At 37.9% G+C, this 24,164-nt stretch overlaps 1 long non-coding RNA gene across 1 annotated transcript; it reads left to right on the forward strand.

The window, feature by feature from the left end:
* The first annotated feature begins 21,047 nt into the window (after positions 1–21,047).
* On the forward strand, positions 21,048–23,355 carry LOC141922427 (uncharacterized). Its single transcript, XR_012622983.1, has 2 exons — positions 21,048–21,189; positions 22,925–23,355. It is a non-coding gene; the product is annotated as an uncharacterized LOC141922427 (long non-coding RNA).
* Positions 23,356–24,164: the final 809 nt, after the last annotated feature.

The raw sequence follows: 24,164 nt of genomic DNA on the forward strand, positions 1-24,164 counted from the left end.
TGCTGTAGCTAAATCAAAGGAGTTGTAGCTGAATCTGTGGGAAGCCTGGAGAAGCAGATTGTGTTTCCAGATGAATCTAAGAACTCACTCAGATCAAAATAATTGTGCTGATGAAGAGATACTGTCATTTAAGTTTTTGGGTCCTGTGTATGGGAAGGAGGAAATAGCACAGAAATAAAAGAAAAATACATCATTCTTATTTTACAATTTTTAATGCATCACTGACAGAGATCTCAAATTGAGAGACTCTTAGGAGAAATTATCTATCAGGCAGAAGTACAACATAAACCAGAAAAGCATTTGCATCCTTTAAACCTCTCCTCAATCTTTTCAGACTGAACTTCACACAGTGAACAGATTCTTCTAAGTTCTTGTAAATTGCCCCAATTTAGAAATTTGTCTGTACAGTAAAGAAGCTGCTAACAGCACCAAGAACTCCTGGGTTGAAGTGTCTTGCCTAAACCGTTCACTAACATCATGCAACCTTCTTTGTTCAAGTATGTTAGAATGACAAGTAAGAATGATCAATTTAATCTAATTTATAGAGCCAGGGACAATTTCTCTGGCTTTGCATATCTATACTATGTTTATAACATACTTGAACCATAAAAAATATCTATTCCTGTATTCTGCTCATAATCAGTCAGAAACACTATTACTCTTTTGGAACATGTTTTTGTGTCATTGACTCCTCCAGGAAGGCAACTTGTCCAACTAGAGAAGGGGTCATAACTATAAAAACAGGTTGACACCTGAGGGAAAGAAAGTACATTGTTAGTAAACTCTGCATGTTGACATTACGAATGGGCTCATTTGAGTTTGCTCTGTTTCTGTATGCTAAAGTTAAAATCAGGTCCTCAGCATAAACTAGTTTAGCGTCACATACTTGAATAAAAGGTCTGTAAGTATCAAGGTAGAATGTTTTCTTACAAAACTCTTCAGCAATACTTAGCTTTATTCAAGTCCTGAACTTTACTTGCATAGAAGTTAACATTCTTTTGAAACTAAGGTGAAATGTAATCATTCAGCTGGTATCAACAGATGGAAAACTTGGGAGGTGAAAGTTAAGCAGCCTTTCCTATAGGTATAACAAATTCTTTCTGATAAAGATTTTTGAATTAAGGTCCCTGGATCTCCATCTAAGTCCATGCAAAAAACTACTTGCAGCTGTCTGGTACCTCACTGATCCTAAAAGGGCCAGAGGTTACCAGTATGAATCAGTAAGATTAGTAGGACAGAGTATGAACTAGAATTTATGGATTAAATAATCTGGAAAGCAATTTTTAAACAGCCGTTTAAAATTTCTAATCCTGGGATACAATATGTCAGTATTTATGGACTAGTAACAAAATAGGAATCTTAAAATTATTAAACTATCAGGCAAACTTGTACGCAGTGTATTGTTTAAGTGAATGTAAACCTTCCATTTTCTTAGCTGGCTCCATGTCTTACCTTCAGAGAATGTGACACTAACAACATCCTCTAGAGTAAATGAAACTTTCATTAATCTACCATCTTTTTAAAAAAAATTTGCAGATTATGTGCTAAGTAATTTTAAAACAGGTTCTACATTTTGTATAATTGAGTGATTTTACAAATAAACAAATATTAATGATACAGTCTCTCTTCTGCATACAAAAGAGGATGTGCCTACTGGTGTATTTCGGGCATTTTAGAGGGAACATTAGCACATCTATGGGGTGTTCTTCAATGTATTGAAAGAATAAAAGCTATTTGAAAGAAACAAAAAGTACATTTATGTATATAAGAAAATAACAGCCATTTAAAGGGAGAAAAGATCCATGTAGTCTAGTATTTGGGCATGGGGAAAGAAAACAGAAACTCAGGTATGTATTTTGAGAAATTCCCCAGACATTTATCTATACTGGTCATGATTTGAGTCCTTTCCTAGTCATCTCTTTAATGAGACAAGGAATAGTGATGTAATCACAAAGCCTAATTTTGGTCATAAGGATAGTTCCCTTCAACTTACCGTACACTGCATGGGCATAGACATGGCAACCTCTGCAGATGGGATCTCTCAGTGGTCTTCACAGACACTTTTGAGAAGGACTTGTGATCTGGAGTTCTCAAAAGTTGCAAGAGTAACCGTTTTGAATTCAAATAACTGTGCAAAACAATATTAAGAACCAGAAAATAAGCACTGGTATTTGAATATCTTACCTTGCTTGTGCAAAATAAGTGTAAAGGATGGGTGACACAAGTGTATCTTTTAGAATACTTGTCTACAGATACATTGGCTTATACACAATCTATTTTTTTTTTTTTTTTCCAAGACGTGAGTAACTTTGTTTCACGTGAATGTTACATGAACTGGCCGAGACAGAATCCTCATCTCAGCAATGCGAAGCTCCTCAGCTGTCACCTCTCGGCGTTGGCTGGAGCAGTAAGTGCTTTCTGCTCTCTGTGCACAAGGTGGTGCTCTCAGCAACGGCCGGCCGAGCAGGGAAGCGCATGGGAGCGGGACACGGCTCTGCCTGACGGAGCACGGTTAGAAAGCGCAGGATTTTTGTCATCCAGCTCTTTCTTCCATTATCTGTACTGACGTGACAAAATCATAGGCTTCTGTTCCTTTCGCCAGATACAAGGAGATGTGGAAGAATATTAGAAGCAGGAGAAAATTGAAGACATTAAATAGCTCTAAAAATAAAAAGATATTTGGCAATTAAGAATTGAGATGTTCACATGAACTGGGGAGTTTGGTCTACAAATTCTGTGCAAGTTTAGTGGGATATGAATTCCTTCACAATTTTGAAATTGAGAAGCTGAAAAAAAATTAACTTCTGAATGCACTTTATTAAGATTTTTGTTATTTTTTCTCTTCCTCTTAAATTTAAAATCTATTCTCTTTATAGATTTCTCTGTTAGCTAGACACTGGTGATTAAACCATATACTTGCACTGTATATAATCATTCCATGAGAAATTAAAGGAAAGAAATCATTAAAGAGATTGTATCTCCTTTGACATAAAAATAAATCTATAAATAACACAAGTTTACTTTCAATCACAGGCAGGCAAAATGAATGATTTGTTGTATTTGGATATAGCTAGATCCCTTAAAGCTTGACCTCAAGCTAAGAAAGACTGAATAGGTCAGCACTCTGGAAGACCTTCAAGGAAATAGCACATGAATTGTTCTAGTCAGGAAAGCGAAATGTCTGAACAAACAGCAGCAGCACCACCTGCTGCAGATCTAATTATCCTGATTATACAGAAAATCAAAGCTTTGTTCATTCTTTAAAAACATCCCTTTGCATTCCTACGAGAATATCCACTGATAACATCCCAGCCAAATTCAAGTAGCTGCAACTAAATTCCAGAGTTACAATCCAAAGTTGCATTTTTCTAATATCTTGGCTTACCCTAAAATGTCTCAATGTTAAGATGTTAAACAGTTGAGCTGTTTTGTCCCAAAGAGTTCAAATACTTTCAAACAAATATTCACTCATGTAAAGAGATTTGCAAATATGAAGATTGAAAACGGATTACATCTCCAGGTTTCTTACCATTTCAAAGCCAAGCAGCACCACTTTAGAGAGCTAGGGAGAGAAAGGAATAAAGATAGCACACAATAAAGACAGCACAAATTGTAATGATTTTCAAAGAGATATGCTGGTGTCTCCACAGTTGTTTTTTTCTATGTTTGTTTGTTTTTTTCATTTATTATCAGGTCACAAAGTAATAGTGGCATAGGCACTGGCTACAGTAATGGAATGTTATCCTTTAATGAACCCTAAACCAAAAGCAAACCAAAAAACCCCCCCAAAACAAAAACTTAAAAATTGACATGAAAGAGAGATTTATTTAAAAATCTCTCCTCTAATGCTAGACTGTTTAGGAAATATATTTGCTTGCCCAGAACACATATATAGCACTTCCCTATTCAGGTAGAAACACTATTAGCATGAAAAGAGTAAATTAGAACGATGTCTAGTAATGCAAGACTTCTAATGCTTCAGTACAGTAACTTTCATAGAACTGTTGCCTGTTGAAGTCCCAAGTAAATGCTGGTTGAGACCACTGGAATTAAAATGAAGCTCATTTCAAACTTCTGTGTCTTAGCTGTTGCTGTTATTGTGCTTAACTTCTACAAATACACAGGTTTATTCCTTTCACAAAGATTTATCAGCATCAGTCATTTTGACATAAATCCATCAATTGGCTTCAGATTTATTTTCCACCTGGAATAAACTGATGCCAAGCATGAGTCCTTTGCTAGGAACATAGATTTCTCATTATTATTTAGTACAAACTGTCTGTGCTTAACACCATGCAAGAAAAAAGAAAAGATGTTCCTCATTTCAAATACAATTCACAGTAGCATCCTGGGCAGCATTCAGTTTAAGGAGCTGTGAGCATCTTGCTCTGGACTTGTTTTGAAAGATTTTTACTCAGCACACATACTTTTTCAGAAAGGGTGGGAATGGAACTTGGAAGCAAAAAAGTTTAAAAATAACTTAAAAATAACTTAAAAACTTAAACATGGGAACTAAAGAAGGAGGAACAAGGAAATAATATGTACACACACATGCATATATATGTATAAAACAAAGTTTGAAGGTGTAAGAAGAAAGACTTTGAGTTGGCTATTTCTTGAGTTTAATGATCAAATGTTTGTCCCTCACATGTTAATTCTGCCTTTCACCTCTTGAGATACTATTTTTCCCATGTGAATTTGTCAGGTTTTGTAATAAAGAGCTGTAGTGTTCTCAGTTCTTGTTGAAAAATTCAACAAGAAATCGTGGCAACTGCTTTTGCCTTAATTTCTACCCCAATGTTTCAACACAGTTAATAAGTAAGCGACTGCAAAACCATTCTGAAAAATTGAGGTAAATTTCAACAGAATGTTTGTATGGTAGTTCAAATAAATCACCCGTGTTTGATAAATACGCTGTTAAATAGCATATGAAACTTATTCTTAAATTATTGGTAATTTTACCTACATCTTATTCTTCCACTCACTACTTTATTTACATTCTATTTTGAACTTTCTGGATCTGGGAAAATATCTTTTTACCTGTCTACAGTTATTGGTGTAGAGCAGAATTACACTTACTTTTATTTTTCTGTTGGTTTTATATTTCCTATTAGATGGGAGCAGTCACTTTTATTGGCATTGCAGACACTAGAGTCTGTATATATTTCAGCAGATCATAGAATGGTATATAAAACTGGTTTGCTAAATATTGAAGTTGTTCATGCTAATAGGACACATAAAAGACAGATATGCCTCTAAATATCACACTGTCACAAGACACAATTAGCTTAATGAGATGGAAGACTTATGTTGTGGATCTCCTGCGTGATGTCTATTAAAGGATATGTGCAGGTTGTTACTTCCCCTTCATGGGCATGTGAATAAGTTCTTTTTTAACCAGTCATTTACTTTCTAAGACTTGTAGAAAAATTATGTCTCTTAGGCTCCACTCTATAAAGCACGGCTGAACTCACCAATGCCTGGAAAAGCTAGTGAGTGAAGAAAGACAGAGACAGCGTGACTAATACTTTCTCTAGAAGCAAACTTGGAAAACTCTACAGGTTGTGTTACAGTAAAGGTAAGACTGAAAAATCACCCTGGGTTCTTCCAGAATTAGGACTTATGATTCATTCGACCATTCTACTTTTCAAGCAACTACCTAGCAAATCCCTCATTTCCTGTACTAGCTCATCACATCCACCTTCCTAGGATGTTTTAAAGCCTTCGTACTACATCAATTGCATAATGTTTTTGTATAGTGTGACTTTTTTCCTGGACCTGGATAACAATCAACGCAAATTCTGAGGCAGGGGATTATTTGTTAGATATTGGAATAAAATCCATCAATAAACTGAATAACTGGAGCCAGGTATATCTCTGCTCAGTGCCTCATGTGCCTATCTAGAAAAACAGTAAAAATATACATGTTTCTGGAAAGTGCTACAAAAAATAGTATTACTTTAGTAATTTCAGTATTGTTGCAATGGATTCTTGTATTACCACAATGTTTGGGAATCCTAATAAAGGACTGAGATGTCTCTGTTTGGTTTGTGCTGTACAAACACAGAATAAATATATAAAATGATCCCTGTTTTAAAATCTAAGCAAGACACATAATGGATACCTGAAGACAGGAAACAATGAGATATTGTTCAGCGTGAGAGGCAACAGTTTCTGCATAACAGTAGTCTAAATATACTTTTAATAGAACTGTTGGTGCAGAAGATTACTTTGAGGAGGGATTTGAGAAATGATAATCAGACAGCATTGAAAGTGTCTGCATATTCTTCCAAGAGTGAAGAGTAACATTGCAGAAACAAAATAAGTTTAGTGGAAAATTCAACAGGTATATGGACAAGGCATCACAGGTATATTGTAAATACTGAATGAGACAACGTGGATTAAGGAAAGGCCATAAAGAGTTTTCATGCTAAAGAAAAAACAGCTTCTGGGTGGAGTAACAGTAGAGGGGGAGATCAGAGCGATAAAAGGAAATGCGTTTGTGGGTTTGTTTTTTTCTTTTCTATCAGCACTGAGTGTATGTGAAGGTGTAAGATTTCTCCAACTTTGCCTAATACGTAAAATAATTTAATAATCAAGAGAGGATAAATCATGAGACTTTCAGCTTTGGGAAGGAATAGGAAAAGCTGAATGTTGGGATAATAGTGGAAAGAACTTAGACAAAGTCTGCAGGACAAAGTAAAACACAGGACAGAGTGGCAAGCATTGCCTAGATGAGAAAGGAAGTTGCAAGGACATCTGGGGAGAAGTAGGTGAGTAGTTTTAAAAAATCGTTTTAGACTTGAGACAAATATTACAGACACAAGTTAACACTTTACCCAGACACACTGTTCAGAGACAGACATCTAAAGTTAGATGAGAAGAACTTTGCCCTCTAAAAATGCTTATTTCTCTCCCTTGACTATAGTTTAGGCAATGAGCCAGAAGTAATATCCACATTGCACATAAACAAATCCAGAGCTGAATCCCACCTAAGAGAATAAGAACAACAGCTGAGATCAGGGCTGTTGTCTATATAAAAAGCCATAGCCCTTTAGAAAAAAAAAATTTAAAAAAATCAAACTACTCTTTGTCCCAACACATAATGAGATACTGATGTCAACAAAGTATTTATAACTTGCCTTAAAACAAAAAGGAAGGTCTTCACTGAGGGCCCTTGTTCTGGAAGCATATGCTCAAAAGGCCTTTCCTGTGCAGTTTGTTATATTACAGAACTATCCATTTCTTCCTCCTTTACCCTAGACTTCTGAATATCTTTTCCTATCTCAGATAATCCGTTGGGGTTTTTTTATATTTTTTTTCCCTTTAGGCTGTGCATTGTTTTAAACAAAGGAATAACACTCAACAGAAGATTGAGAATATATAAATGAGCTATAAAACATAAAAATACAGAGAACATAGTTCTACTTTATTATCTGGCTATGTCTGAATTTTAATCAAACCATACCAGACTGTTTCATTGGCTAAACTGTTTTTGCAAAGAGGACACAGCAGAATGTAGAAGGTAATTTGATAAATCATAGCTAATCCAGAACATGAGAGTTCTTTCACATATTCATTGCTTTTCACTTGTTAGATTAATTGTGCCTTTTTGAAATCCTGGAGATCTACACTTACCATGAGCTGCAGAACTATGGATGAGAGCAATGACTACACATCATCAGCACAAGGGGATTTTAACCAGGTGATATTTATTACATAAGGTATTACATCATCAAGGTCTTCAGGGGATATTTTTTCACCAAGTTTCCACAGAAGAATAGGTTCTATCGAAGAAAAATGTCCAGCTGCTTAACAGATAAAGCATGAATAAGCTGTATGAATATGAACCAGTCTTGAGATATTATGGATTTGGGGAATAAAACAACAAATATCATAGATAGGAGTATAAGTATAGTGAGCATGTAAGAAAATAAAGTCTCTCTAGCATGAAAGGAAGAATACACTTATTAGCAAACACATATCAAGAAAAGAAACATCATTGAAATATAAGACCATGCTTTTAACACAGAAAGCTCAAATTCTTTAAACATATTTGTCCTGCAATATTAGTACACACACTGTGGCAAAAAGCATCTTTATAAAATTTAAGAGCTTTTGTATTTCTTAACTTATGTTTTACATGCATCTGTATTAAAAGGAACACTATGAAGACTGCAAACCTAACCTTAAGATCTGCCAGATCTGAAACCTCATGTCTGCTGTGGCTGGGATTGGATTTCAATGAAAAAGAGGTTTGGGATAGTACGCTGAATTTAGCCTCTGGTTTCAACATATAAAAGGACTAGGTCTTATCTTATTCTCACCTCTGAGAGTATCCAGTAACCTTCCTTCAGTGGCAAATATATTTAATCCCTGAAGGATTCCAAGCAGTACAAACCATTCCTCTATTGAAACAATGTCTGCTTGAACATGAAGCTAATATTAATGAAATGTTTTGATCTTATAAAATACCACAGAAGAATGATACTCACAGAAGGGACATTCTTCCCTGTGCCATCAGATCTCTTTTTTAGTAGCAATTAATCACTAGCAAGGTCATCAGTATGTAGCTAGAAAGAAATGCATAGCTAAACAATATAAAAAGTTAGCTGAATATGAGGAATATAAGTCAATATAGCTGGATATTTCACAAGTACAGATACTGTTTTCTTATGCGAAAGAGTCACTATAAAGGTCTTGGCCACATCAAGTGAAAGCTAGGTAAAGAGTACAAAGAAAATAAAATTACAAACTACAGCGTTTGGAAAGCCAATTGTTTTGCTACATAAATACTGAGTTTTACCTAAAATTACTCTTGTCACGATACTGAGTGGTAGACCAGGCAGAAGACTACCATCAAGAACTTTGAGTCAATTGTACACTTACACAGTTTTGTAACAGCAAAGATTTTAGAAACTCCTCCTAACCCCAATGGCAGCATACCACCATTAGCACTGCAATGGAGACGCTGAAAAAACCACTTCTCTGGAGTAAGTTGTTGGCAGCCTAGACTGGGAGGGTATTTAATGCAACATCACAGTGATTAGTGCCAAGCAGATTTCTTTAAAAATCTGCAATATTGGCAGGAAATGGTAGTGTTAATGTCTCTACACACCAAATTAGGAAAGTTTGCAGGCATAAATGAGCACTAAGAAATCATCTAAAGGTCTTAGAATTTTATTTTTTAAAAAATATGTATCAAGGATTCAACCTAAGAAAGTTAAAGCCAATCTGCAAGAAGAAATACAATACAAAACCCAGATATTTTATGAGACACAAATATGAGCAGCAGCAATGCTGAAAGAAACAGGTTGTTACCCGACAAAACACAGCAGTTCAAACCAAATATGCCAGCAGGATTCTGGTCATGAACTCTCAAGTGGGGAGAGCTGTTATTAAAAAATAACTTAGAAAGACTGAACTCCAGTCATTTCTGCTCTAGTAAGCAATGAATGTGTTTGTTCATCATTCAGTAACTGCATTCCTACCAGCAAAGTCTTTGGAAGATAAAGAAAACTCAAAAATTTTATTTTTAAGGAATGTCTAGCAAAACCAACCCCCTGTAGAATGGGTATGATACCACTGTAAGTGGATTAAAAAAAAAATCTGCAAATATTTGAGTGACAACAAAATCAAAAGAGTATTGAACACAGGCAGGAAAGTTAATTAATTATGGGAGAGCATTATAGCTACAGAAAAAAATGTCAATTGTATCCAAAGAAAAACATATTGATATGAGGTATGTTTTAAAATTCTTACTAGTACTATATGTAAAGTTTACTGGGAATAACGACATCCCAAGTACTTGCACTGTCTCCAGTTTGCTTTAGAAATTAAAGCCAGTATTTAAGAGAGACTTTAAAACTTCCTTGAAATGGCTATATTTAAAAACATCCCTTTCCCCAATTACATATCTAATTGCCCATGACTCACTGCATTGTTATAGCACTAAGTCTGAGGATAAAAGCTGCTAGATACGAAAAGCTTCAGAGCGTACTCCTTGAGTTTATCTCTGGCTGAAGTCAGTGGGGATACATCAGAACGCCATTGGTTCACAGAAACCTTGGAGTCTTTTATGTTTTTGTATCTGCCCCATTAAGCCCTGACTGCATATCAAACCTTTCTTTAGTTGATGGCAGTCAGCTTCCTTTGGATATGTGCTCTTGTGCACCTGGATTCAATATTTTTTTCCCCCTTCTTTTCTTTGAGCAGCTTGTGCTGATAGAACTGTCACTATGGTACCTTTACCAGTCCTTAAACATACACAGAACTTTCTGCCTAAACACCAAGGTATAATTAGATCTGTGTTCATATATATATAAACATACGGAGGGGTGTGTATGTATATATATATGTTGCTAGTATAACTGTACCTGTTGGGAAAAATAATTAGACCAATTGATGTGGAATCAGTTGTGCCAGTCAAAACAATCCATACCAATATAATTTCTCTCTGTATGAGAACAGCTATACTGCATCAGTATCATGAGCTTTTGGAGAATAAACTTCATCACTTGAGAGTATGAGACATTGCTGTGATGATACGAGCATAAGTAAGCCATAAAGTGTCTAGGCCTCAGTTAGAGCATCAGAAATGTCTTCAAGAGGTGTCTGAGCTAGGACTAAATTTCACTGATTTTCATGTATTTTTGTGTCAAAGTGGGAGGAATTTCAGATATTTAGACATTACACTGGATAGAATTTCTCAGTTTTGAGAGCTGGTCAAAGTTTACAGAAATTACAGGGAGCTACATGGACAACCCAAACCTAAAATTCTTGTTTGTTCTGTATTTAATTCCCACAAGCAGCTACAATGGTATATTCAGAAGATCATGAAAACTTTAATGCTTAAAGCACGCATTCTTTTCTGAGCAACAGAGATTCAGTACTTCTACCTGGAAGTTCCAGCTTCTAACTTCCCACTCCATATTTGTATTCTGCAACTCACCTCTCTAATATAAATGGCCACTACCTGCCAGTATTCACTTACTTTCCATTAGCGATCACCAAGTTTCTCACTCTAGCACTGAACTTCAAAATACTGTATCAGGAATGAAGGAATGAGAGTGGATGAAGCCTTATTTAAGCATGTTTCTCTTGTACTGGTCTCTAATTTTGAGACAATTGCAAAGCTAACCCAGCTGCCTAGCAAACAAGAAAAAAGAATAAATGACAGGTAGGGTATCTACATAGTCCCAATCACAACTACAGGTTTCACAAGTTCTGTGGCAACAGAGAATTAGTAAAACAATTGTCTTAGTATTGTCATTGAAACTAATTTATAACTTATGCTAATCAAACATATAATGGGCAAAACCTGTTTTGTTTTGAAGTGGAATTCTGTGATTCTGTGGAATATTCAAGAATGGGTATTGTTCATAATCTTGATGGTAGAAGCAAGCCCTTCAGAGTTATACATCAGTAGAAGATTCTTTCTCATTTCCAAATTATTCTCCTCATTTATGCTATATAAAAGCCAGCTGGTTTTCTTTGAAAAAGAAGGAAAAATACATGTTTTAACTTGAGAAATCTTCTTCTATCCCTCCATTGCAATTAAATCAATCAAACACTTAACAGACTTCATAGATGAATAATTGATTTAATTTCTTTGTACACACTATTTGTCCTTGAAAGTAGATATGCTGCCACAAGTCTGGGGTCATAGAGGCCATAATCTTCATGACAACAACTTCACATACATCATTACTTTCAGTCTAAAGTTAACATATGCAAGTTGTATGTTTTATGCATTAAGACAAATTTACGAGTGGAGAACATTTAGGATCAAATTTGAAGTCATAGGTTGCAATTAGTTGAAGGTGACAAATATGCATTTGCAAGGTCAAAACCAAAATCTGGATGCAAGACTGATAGCTGCTGAGCTTGCTATTGGTACAGAAAAGAAACTGGAACACAGTCTGTGTCACGACAGGCTGAGTGCATGTTTAAAATATGCCCAAAGACTTCTTACTATAGAATCATAAAATGGTTGGAGTTGGAAGGGACCTCTGGATGTTATCTGGTCCAACACCCCTGTTCAAGCAGGACCACCTAGAGTTTGTTGCCAAGGACCATGTCTGGATGCCAAGTGCAACACCAAATGCACATTTCCAGGTATATTTTCAAAGGAAAACTGTGTGTGAAGTACATTACTGAACATAAATTTTGAGGTCACCTACTAACAGTCACATTTAATTAAGTGATTCTGTTCAGTGCAATGAATTGCATACTTCCGTTCAAAGATTGTGTAAAGCATAAAACACAAATTGTTTTTTGAGGTAACTTCTCTCAATAGACTAAACAAATCTTTAATAATACTATTACCCAAATAAAGAATGGGCATATAAAAGAAAAAACATTATTCCATATCTAAGAAAATCTACTTTTTTAAATGACATGTGGTCATCACCAAAATCAAAACAGCAGTCTGCCTCTTAAATGTATATTAAGGTTATTAGGACAGTAAAAAAATGTAATAAAAGTTAAAGTTGCTACTGGTAATCCCTCCCTGATTTAATACAATTTTCATTTTAATAGGTACTTCATTACAATCTTCCCAATACAAATATAAGGTAGTAAACCACAATATATATTTTTATCTACATTAAGTGAACAAATCACAAATATTACATATGAACACATGACTTGGAACTTAGCAGTTTATGTGAATCTAGGAACAATTTTATTGCTTTAGACCTTGCATTTGCATCATGCATTTTGTTACTAAAACATGAGTATTTGGTATTATTCCCTTCTGAGAGAAGCAACACATACATTTTAGTCACTTAAATAATTTGCAAAAATAGCTGTAAGCCAAATACCAATTTTGCAAAAGAAACTTGTAATAGATTAACCCAGGTGAAACTACACCTTATAAAAGAAAAGTCACACCTGTGAATCAGGAGATTTTCCTGTGATTGTTAAAGAAGCTTCTAAAGATGTAATTCCTTAACATGAATGCAGACGTCATGCTGACTTTCTAATTCATGCTAAAATGCATTTTATGGCTCCTTTTATAATTCATCCATCCAAACTGCTGAGTGATATATGTTAAATTAGATGTAGTTACGCTTCTAGCAGACATTCAGAGTAGGTTCTACTCTTTATCTCCCTATAAAGTCTACCTGCTTTGAGAAGGCATGCATATACACCCTAACAGTGCAGAATTCTGAACAAGTCCCCAAACAGTAGCGAACAAGCCAAAGTTCAAACCTCAGAACTCAAAAGCTTCTAAAAAAAAACCCCAAAGAACAAAAAAACCACCTCAAAACTAAAAAAAGAACCAACACCCTAACAAAACACACACCAGAAAGGCTTAGTATATAATTTTGGAAATATCTTCCAACTAGAGCTGTACAACATACACTAGCAAGCTGTATTGTAATCTATCTAGTTTCTGTTGATCTGCCTTCTCACAAGAAGACAGATGTTTCCAGATGTTCTAATGAGGTTGGGTTAACATGGTTGGTAGAATAGGACAAAGCCTGGAAAACCTCACCAAGAGCATAGAACATACAGAAAACTGTCTCTAATCTGCATGATTTGTTTTTCTTGGAAGGAACAGGCAGGAACATCCATGCTATATATATCTACAGTGAGAAAGGGATTAAAAAATTAGCTTGGATGTCACAAATCCATGTTCTGCTGTGGCCAGTTCCTTGTCAGGACAAAGTGTATTTTAGGCAAGCTAGAAGCATCAAAAAAGAAAAAAGCATGTTACCAGAATTCACCTGGGAGTTCAGGGTTAGTAAGGTATACAAGAAAAACTCACAAGAAAACTCCAAAACATCATATTACAGTATCACAGAATGGTTAAGGTTGGAAGAGACCTCTGAAGGTCATCTTGTCCAACCCCACTGACCAAGTGCAGTCACAGAGAGCCAGGTACTCAGGATCATGTCCAGACAGCTTGAATGTCTCCAAGGATGGAGACTTCACAACCTCTCCAGGTAACCTATGCTAGTACTCAGTTACCCTCCCAGTAAAAGTGTTTCCTGATATCCAGAAGGAACCTCCTGTAGTTTAGTTTGTGCTCATTGCCTCTGGTCCTGTTGTCACTAAAACCAGATAAAAGAACTTATCAACACCAATGTGATGTAGATAAGCAGACACTCTTTTATTAACGGCCGGGTATGTATGGGAGTTGTCTCACCAACAACGCACACCTAACTTGTGTAGCATGCTGATTATATAGGATACAGTAATACATGTTAATCAAGTTCTCATAAATAAACATGCTTATTCCTGTAAGTCATTTTCTTATTCCCACCTCTTTCCAGTCATGTGCACTTGAGTCCTGAAATGAGTTGGGGGCTGCTTTTGTGACCACCACAGACTACTGACCTAAAAGAAAGACCCTCCAATGCCCTTGACTCAAGGACTTTGGCTCACATTGCGATTTTAATGCAACTTTTAGAACACCTGGTCTACAGGGCAATAAATTGTCCTTACCGAACAGTCTAACAATGATACCTCGTCTAGCAGCATAACTGGTTGTATGGTTAGTTTAAACTAAATACAGGATCTCTAGGACTACTTAAAACATTACATCACTATCTTTTATAAAAACTGATATTCCTGTGAAATTCCATTTAATTGATTAGTCTTACTCATTCCTTATCAAAATCACCAAAAATCATCAACTCAAATTAATAACAAATCAGTAACACTGTCACTGGGCACCACTGAAAGGAGAAGGTTCATGGGGATCTCATCAATGTGTATAAATACGTGAAGGGAGGGTGTGCAGAGATCCCACAGAACCTTCTCTTCTCCAAGCTGAATGGTCCCAGGTCTTTTCACCTTCCCTCACTGGAGAGATGCTCTAGTTCCTTAATCATCTTAATGGCCCTTCCTTGGACTCCCTCCACTATGTCCATGTCTCTCCTGTACTGGGGAGCCCAGATCTGGACACAGTGCTCCAGGTGCAGCCTCACCAGCACTGAACAGAGGGAAGGATCACCTTCCTCCACCTGCTGACAATGCTTTGCCTTAACACAGCCCAGGATACCACCAGCCTTCTTTCCAGCAAGGGCACATTGCTAGGTTCAACTTGGTGTCCACCAGGACCCCCCAGGTCCTTTTCCACAAATCTGGTTTCCAGCAGGTGACCCCCCAGCATGTGCTGACTGGTGTGTGGGTTTGTTCCTCCCCAGGCACAGGGCTGCACTTCCCCTTGTTGAACTGCAGGAGGTTGCTGTCAGACCATTTCTCCAGCCTGTTGAGGTCCCTCTGGATGGCAGCACAGCCCCGTTGTGCACTAAGGCATGACTCAGCACGTTGCTGAAGAGCCTATCATCACATCATTACAAGACTGGAAATGACTTTTATAGCAGAATGGCAGGTAGTTATATTTGGGTTAGACGATGAAGCACCTCTGGTGCCTCCCATGTAAACAAGGAAGAGGTACGAGCCTCAGGAAACAACAAGGAATTAGGGACAAGCACAAGAAAGAAATTAAACTGGAGTGAGCAAAAGAATGAATTGTCCTTGTTTATATAAAAATCATGTTACCCACCATTCTACTGTGAAGTAAATTGTACATCACGTCGAACCTAGGATGTTCCAAAATGTTTTGTAAAGTTAATCTTCCTACTCCAGCATTTAACTACTATGTCTCACAAGTGATTTTGTAACTATTACTTGTGCTGCTTAATCAACAAATTAACAGAACTGACAACTCAATAATAAGGTCAGCTTGCCTCTTACAATATGAGGGGCTCCTGAAGACAGTGGAAACACCTTCAAAATTGTTGTAACTGTAATACAGAAAACTAGCAATTCCATCTGTTAAAACAAACAAAATATTCCAGAGTTAAAAATCTAACAGTCTACGAGAAGAGACTTTCTTTCCATCAGCTCTACAAGAAGTGAGGATATTTCACAACACCTTTCTGTTGGAATTGAGGACATCTGGATTCTTCTTGCCTTAGACACCTTGTTGACTGTGAGCAAGCCAGTTAGCTCTTACACCACCCATGTTGCCTATCTGACACTGCCTAGTGTTGCTACATACTCACAGTGAGACAGGGAGATAGTAGGAAGCAGTAACCAACAGCAGGAGGGAATAGGGATTTGCCTGAATTTGTGTGTCTTTGGACAAGTTATTCATTCCCCATGCATCACATATTCCACATCCATCTCAGGAAGCATCAGGAGAGCTTTTATTTAGAAAGCACTTTGAGGTCTAGGTAAGAAGGTATAGTACAAATGTAAAGTCTGTTACCTTGTCTCCTTTAGCAAGCCTTCCTATACACATCTGTGCTTCCTCTCGAATTACATTTCTTATCCCTCACTTCAGCTTTATTCCTGTTATTCCCTGCATTTAAGGTACCACCTCTTTCTTTTAGCACAGCTGCAATGCAGGCAGCAGGAGAGATGTTTTCTTTATCCCCACCATACCTGGTCAGATCTCTCTACCACCTTGTCCGTGCTCTGCTGGGCTGGCAACAAGGCACCACGGCCCCTTGGCTGGGGCACACTGGCATGCCTGAGGTGACCATTGGTGGTTCCAATTGTCCCCTGCAGCTAGCCCTGCCCCTTGGGGGAAGCAGAGCCACAAATCCCCCTGAGAGCGAGTCGGAGGGCTGTTGGCTCTGTCTCCTTTCATCCCTTGGACAGCAGTCTTGCCTTAATAGTTTCAGTCACTACAGAGCTGAAGTTCACCTGCATTTTACCTGATCCCGTGAAGATCAGCAGTAGCAGTTTGTGTTTTCCCATCAGCAGTTTAATAAGGTTGACAACCAGAGCTCCCTTTCCTCCAGGGGGATTAACACGTCCCACTTCACCCTGCAAACAATTAGATGGGTGCTCGCAGCCAGCTGAATGGAGGGGTTGGCAACATCTGAAGCAGCCCTCACACATCTGCTTGCAATCATCTGATCACACTGTTAATTGGTGTGAGCTACATTATTTCCTCTGACGGGTTTATGACAGATTTCTTATACTCCAGACCAGACGTGGCAAAGAACAAAATTTAAAGAGAATAGCTAACGCTCCTATTTTTTAAGATGCTATTTCTTTTATGAGTATGCATATTTACTCTCTAGATAGTGAGTAAAGATCACAATATCAGTCAGCTCCGAATGCTTAGCATTTTCTCCCTTCTCTTACAAAACACAGAGAGAGCCAAGCGTGGATGTGAGTTACTGTGCCATGAACAGCTGTGCAGCAATATACTGCTGACATGACTGTAGGCAGTTCTAGTAGTTGGCCAAAGACAAAACCATAGTAAAGCCCTATTCACAGGTGATGGTATCAGCATATCTAAAATTCTCCTGTGTCCTCCTACGCTGCAAAGGAGAGAGGGCTTCAAATACAGGGTAATAAAACCAGGAAACGATTGGTCATCCATGGCAAACATCCACTGGAGCAAACTGCAAAATGAGGAAGTTCAACAGATGGAAGCAGAAACTGACTGAAGGAATAAAAACAGTACTGACACTACTGCCCTACATAGCTGATATATGCCCTGTGCATATTAATGTACATGTATACATACATACAAATATAGGTATTTATAAAACATCAGAACAGCCTCTTAAATCAATAGGACTATGAAAGGACAACAGCAGTAAGTCTTTTACAGTCTAACTTGTCCCAGTACGCACATTAGAACAATTTAACATCAATGCTCAGCTCACAGAATTAATTGTAATTGCAAGTAACTTGCAAAGATGTTCAAAGTATTTTAAAATGCCAGCAAGCTGAGTACCAATGTGCTTGAGATGCAGACAGGCACACTCACACAGAAGATGGTGAAAATAAGATACAGTAGTGAAAACTATTGTCCCTAACTCACCTAAAAATGTCTCTGACATAGGCAGGAAAAGACTTTTGATCTCTGAATTTCAATTTCTGATATCCAACACTGATCCAAAGCACACTGTAATCCCTACAAAGGTTTCTATGTATTACAGAAGTTGTTGGGTCAGTCTCTTAAAAATAAGACCATGTTGTCATCATGATATCAGTATATTACCAGTGTGGGAGAGGAATAGTTGCCAAACATTGTGTTGCAAAAGCAATGATAAGCCAGTGAAATGTGACAAAATAAGCAGTGGGAAGTTGTACTTAATAAAGAAAATTACCATTTAAAACAACAGAAAAGAATATTTGAAGAGAAAAAAAATCAGAAATAAAGGAAACTTTTATATGAAAGAGAATTTTAATTCAAAGGAAATAAATCACTAGGTATGATAATATTCTGCTAAATTCAGTTCTCACCAGAAAGTCAACCATGAAGAAAACACAGCAATCACTGAGAAGGATAAAGAAGGTCATAGTGCAGTCCATACTGCCAAACTTTCTTTTAGTCTCAAGGAAGCTGTGAAAGCTTTCCAAATACTTACTGTAAATGGCATACTCCCTTCCCATCACAGAATATCTAAAGGTCAGTGGTGTCCCCGAGTCTAATCTCTGTAAGTTTCCATAAACTAGTCTTGGCTGACTTCTTGTTTTCTAAATCTCTTACTACTACTGGGTGCTCTCAACATTCCCGAGGCCTGCACTCTTTAGCAGTAGAAGTGGTGCAGCCTAAGAACAATATATGCTTCTCCCCCCAACCCTAATCTAAAGGATCTGCTGCTGAAATAAAAAAGGCTTTATACTAGTTGGTATCTGTGATAAAGCAACGAGTTCTTATGCTGTTCTAGGTTTTTAAGAAGTGCAGATTTGTTCACTGTGAAATGGATAATGGCCAGCAAACATATTTCATATAATCAGATACAAACATGTAATTGGTAATTCTCATCATTCTGTGCTTGTTTAGGACTGGTGGTCTAACAGTGAAAGGTTGATCACTCACCATCAATCTCATTAGCTATCCAGCCCCCTACCCTATCTGCTAAACATGGATGACATCTGTAATATTTAAGACATCTGTGTTTTAAGAAGGCTTTGGCTTTCTCTCAACATACTTTTTCATCATACTTGACCCTGCAGTAAATCTGTAGCAGCAAATCTCATTTTGCAAACATAGAACACAGGATCACTGTAGACTCAGCCAAATGAGAAAACAAAGGTTAAGGAGATACATTTCTATTCAAATATACTTAGCTCCAGAATTAGCACAGGCAACACAGAAAGTGCTTGGCTGAGTGCATCCATTTAAAAATATTTTTTTTCTGAAGTTCATTCTAGTGCTATTACATGTCTCTCAACTAATGCTGGAATGTCATTCGTTAGATGGGGAGAGGAAAATTTCAGGATGTCCCAGACGAACTGCATCAGCACAGTTATGTTAAAAATGAAGAATTTTTTTGCAGTGAAGTCTTTGAGATTTATGAACCCTCAAACTGTTCATTAGAAACAGCAGGAAATGGCAGACTACTACTGTCTTTTATCTTAGACTGTAAGTTCTCTGGGAGAGGTATTACCTTTTTGTGTGTGTGTGTCTTTGGCTGAAACTTGGCAGAACAGAGACCTGCTCCCTGCCTGGCCTTCATCTGTGACCACTTGATTCAGTCAAGGGAGAATTTGACATTGGCTTCAACAGACAATGAATCAGACCCCTCAATAATATAGAATAAGAATAATAATGGTCAGGGAGTAATACGTGAAGAGAGTGTCTTGTAGGTTCTACATGCTTATTGCAAAGATAAAAATGATTGAAAGTGTCTCTCGTTAATCTGGATCCTAGAAGGATGGAGAAGTCAATCAGTCAACCCAGAAAACAGCTGTTTTGCACATGTATATGTGAACTGCTGGAAGTGCAGGGCCAATATTTTTCCTTTTCAAGTAACATGGAACCTCAATTTTTTCAGCAAATGGAATGGCATAACCGAGCCATATTTTTAAACTGAACTTTTCTTGGACAGTATAAATGAAAAGTAATACCACCCTGACTGTACATTTTGTAACCTTAAATGGAGAGAGTTCTTTTCAAGGAAGATCAGGAACTAATTCTGTCAAGTAGTATCAGCAATGGGGTGGAAGGCAAGACACTGGTTTCACAAGCTTCTTGGCCAATGGGGTGAACCTGATCTAGCCTAATGTAGTCTCTTCTGTGTATCTCTTTTAGGAAGACAAGCTGGGCTGGTATATAGAAACACTTCCCAATCTCTGTCTGTTCTGAGGTTGTGGTGAAATCTGTGTGTTTCCAGCTCACCAGACAAATGTTTCAAATGGCTCCTCACTTCAGTATGCTCCTTACCAAAGACTCTGTGGACACCATAAATCCAGTTCCGTGAATCAAAAGAGGCTCCCTGCTGGCGGCTTATTCATACCCTCTAAAATGAAGAAAGCAGCAGGTTCCCTCACCTGACTGAAATTGCCAAACCAATTTGAGAAGACCTATTTCTCTTCAAATCAACTATGAGGATATAAGGCTACTTCCTTACCTACTGGAATTGCTTTCCTTGCTATACAACTCCCTTTGTCATCTGATTTCAACTTTAGCAGCACCTGCAGCAGCGCCTGTACTGTTCAGTAGAGTTCCCCATTTACGAGACTGGAGCTAATGAGCAATTTGGTATGAGTACACAGCCCTGTGCTGCATCAGCTCAGATCCCAGGGAGACGCATAACCCCTGTGAGTGTGGAGGGGGGTAAACAGTCCTGTTTTGGTGGCAATACCTGGTCCTCAGAAGGGCATCAGCACGGGAATGTCTGCACAGCCATACCGGCCATGCAGAGCACTGCAGATTCCAGTATGGCTCTTAGCCCCGTTTCAAAGGATCAGTTTATGAGATAATAAGGGTGTAAGGATAAATCAGGCTCATTACTGTTTGTGTTTATTTTTTCCTCCTGAAAAGGACGGAACAGCTGAGGAGCCTGGGAAGACCCTGGGAGAAGGCTCGGGATGTGGTGTGCGAGCACAGGGATGGAGGAAGGGGGCGGTTAGTTGCACTTCGGCCAAAACGGGGTCGCGGGGGGGGAGGAATTAAATCTCCCTTCAAATCTCCCGATTTATCAAAGGTCTCCCATATGGTTTTCGGGCAGTTCTCCACAGTAGCCACTGTGTGGCAGAAGAGATCAAGCCGATGATTTTCGGAGGGCAGTGGGGGAAGAGTGCAGCCCGCGGCCGCCGGCGAGGGACAGCCGCCATCTTGTCTGCCCGCGGTGGGCGGGCGGCTTGTGGTCACCCAGAGGGCCGGGGACAGGCACCGCTGGAGGAGTAACAACTCCTAGCCGAGCAAGCGTGCGTTACCTGACAGCGAACTGCTTCTGAAGGTGCGACAGAAGCCAGGTGAAGGCAGTTAGTTCAGTTAATAGGCACGAGTTTCAGTGCCGAGGACTGTGCGGCCCGGCTTCACCGGCCCGTCGCAGGCCGGTTCGGAGGAGGGGCTGTTGCCGGAGGAGCCGCTGGGGTGCGGGGTTTGGAACGCGGCTGTGGGGACTGGGGAAACTGGTTCTGAGCAGAAGGAGCTGCCTGGACGTGGATGTGCGGGACAGCCAGGCAAAAGAATAAAAATTGAGTTTTAAAAATAATCCCCTCAACAGCAGACAATAAATAGAACTCCAGGGAGTTCCTGTTGGCGCGACGAGAAACATTGAATGGCTTTTCCCCTCTTAAAATGCAGCGTTCCTTAAAAGAAACAGAAAACTTGTTAACCCATATTCACAGCAGAGTAGTGAGCCCTATTTTTAGCCAATACAAGATTCTCTGGAAAACATGCTTTCAGAACATCACCATTATTAACAAAGTCTGATGCCGCTTAATAAGTTTTCTCATGATCTGAAAATATACAGAAAGGTCAATGCGTGTTGTTGCTGCAAACTTGGGACAAAATTAATAGTTTTAAAATTACATTTTCATTTCAAATTTGATTTTCCAGGCGATGCATAACAAGAAACCAAAATAAACCCTTTTGTTTTGGGTTGACTAAAATGTTTTCAGTTCTACCCAAACCAAAATTATTTTCCATTTGTTTAGTTTGGCCACTGAACTGAAAAGCTAGTATGTCATTATCCACACATAACAGCAAAAAAGACATCTTAAGGACAAGCAGGGTTTTAATTAGCTCCACTTTAGTATTTAAGAGCAACACTGAATGGAATTACTGACAGAATATATATGTCTGATCAGGAGTTTAAATTAAAAATGTGATTTTTTTTTCATGTTAATTTTGGATTAGATACTGAAAGCTTCAGAAGTGAGTCAGGGTCTCTTTGAAGTAATCATCACATACATAGATGGAAAAGATGGTGCCAGCTCTGTGTTTGTAGACAACAGAAATAAAAAGAGTTGGGTAATACAAAATAAAAGGCAAATATGATTGTCTATGATGTAGTGTGTGTAATAAGCTACAGTCTCAGCACATTTACTTAAGTATTGACAAACTAAAAGACAAAAACCAAAACAATCCAAACCTACATCTCTTAACTAAAGTCGTGGTGTCAAAACACACTTTAGGTGATACCAGACTGTGCTTAGAGAAGAATGTTGAACATAACCATGGGAATAATTGATGTTGAAATCCAAGACTACAAAAAAAACAAAAGCACAAAACCAGCCATATGGATTTGCAGAAGTTTCAGAAAACATGATCCATATTTTAAGCAAATGTTTTTCATAGAAACTTATATGAAAATTAAAAATTTAAGGAACGTAGATATAACTATTCAATTCTTATTTGGTCATCATGGGAATGTTTAGGAATTCTGTAATGAATCTGTACCTGATACCTTGTTTGGAGAAGACTTCTGGCTTACAAACTGTGCTACAGTTCAATGGCCAAAATGTTTGTCTTCCATTTCTCATGGTACAGTCTTACAGAACTGTGATATTAGTCCTGAAAGACAACATGCAACTGGCTTTTATAAAACGTAGAACGTATTTCCAGAATATGAATGTGGTCATTGGTCTCAATGGGGCTACTTAATTTGCTAAAAAAATTGATTAAGCTGTCCTGATAGGATGACTACCTGCATAAGACTTAAGTTCATCACTTCTACAAGCAACAACTTTGTACTGGTTACAGGTTAAACAGGTTTGCAACTAAAAGAAGAAAAGAAGGAAAGAAGAACTGTGATAAATCTTAAATGTTGGTCAGCTGAAGACACTATTGCTGCAGGAAATGACGATGACAAGACTGATCCTACTTCTTGGACATTTGATCCTCTGGCTGAACTTCAAGAAAGAATTTTGCATGTACATGGAATGAGGAACCAGAATCCATCTGTCAGTGGCCAAAGGAGTCATAAACGGCCAAATGGAACAAACAAAAGATCTTAGAGTAAGAAAAAAACCCGTTGTTATTCAGATTTACTCAGTTCACAAAGACCTATTCATTGATGTGATCTTTTTACATGGTCCTATTAAATTGCTAGTCCTCTGAGACTGGTTTTCATTGTGCACTGCAAAGTGAAAGAGAGAAAAGCTCTTAATAAACAGTCATCGGTCTATACCAAACTTCTCATTTATTCAGCTATATCCTAATTTTGATGCTGTAGAATTTGGCACAGAATCTATGAACTACTGTAAAACCTACTAGGAGAAAAAAAAAAAAAGGAAAAAGAGATACTATTCTTACGATTGAGAAGACAATCATGGAAATATGAACCAAGCTTTCTAAGTCTATAGCCAGCCAAAACCAGTAACACTAGGAGGGTGAACTTGACCTCTGCATCTCAGTAGGTTGTTTATATTTTTCCCCATATGTTTCAAAGTCAGTATTAATTGCTGATCTCCACTGTTGATCTGTTTGAAGAGATGTGTCTTTTGGGAGTTTATATCCCAGCACACCCTGCTTCCTTTGATGAGCTACTCAAGTTGCTCTTCAAAAGGCAGAATTGTCAAAGCTTGATTTTATTTATGTTGTTGATAGGTTGTTTCCTGGATCATATCTTTCAGTAGCACCAGTTAAAATGTTGCTTCAAATTAGCACTTTGAGCAGGGGCTACAGAATCAGGTCTACATACTGAGGAGTTTTTTCCTGCAGACTCATATAAACATATTACCCAGTAGGTATGTTTCAGTCCATTGGCATGCTAGGCCTTCCCACTGTTTTCTCATAGAAATCTCTTCGAACTTAAGAATAATACAGGTTGTATATGTTGCTGCCTCATCTATCAGATGCAGCAACATCTATCTGTTTCCCATCACATATCTGAGACACCGAGCTTATGGCTGATTAGAGCTATATTTAACTGGGTGGGTTGTAAAATCTGTACTTTGTTGTGAGTTGTAGAACATTTGTCAGCAGCTGCAGACGAAATTCT

This window comes from Strix aluco, chromosome 4, assembly GCF_031877795.1.
Source record: "Strix aluco isolate bStrAlu1 chromosome 4, bStrAlu1.hap1, whole genome shotgun sequence".
Classification (NCBI taxonomy): domain Eukaryota; kingdom Metazoa; phylum Chordata; class Aves; order Strigiformes; family Strigidae; genus Strix; species Strix aluco.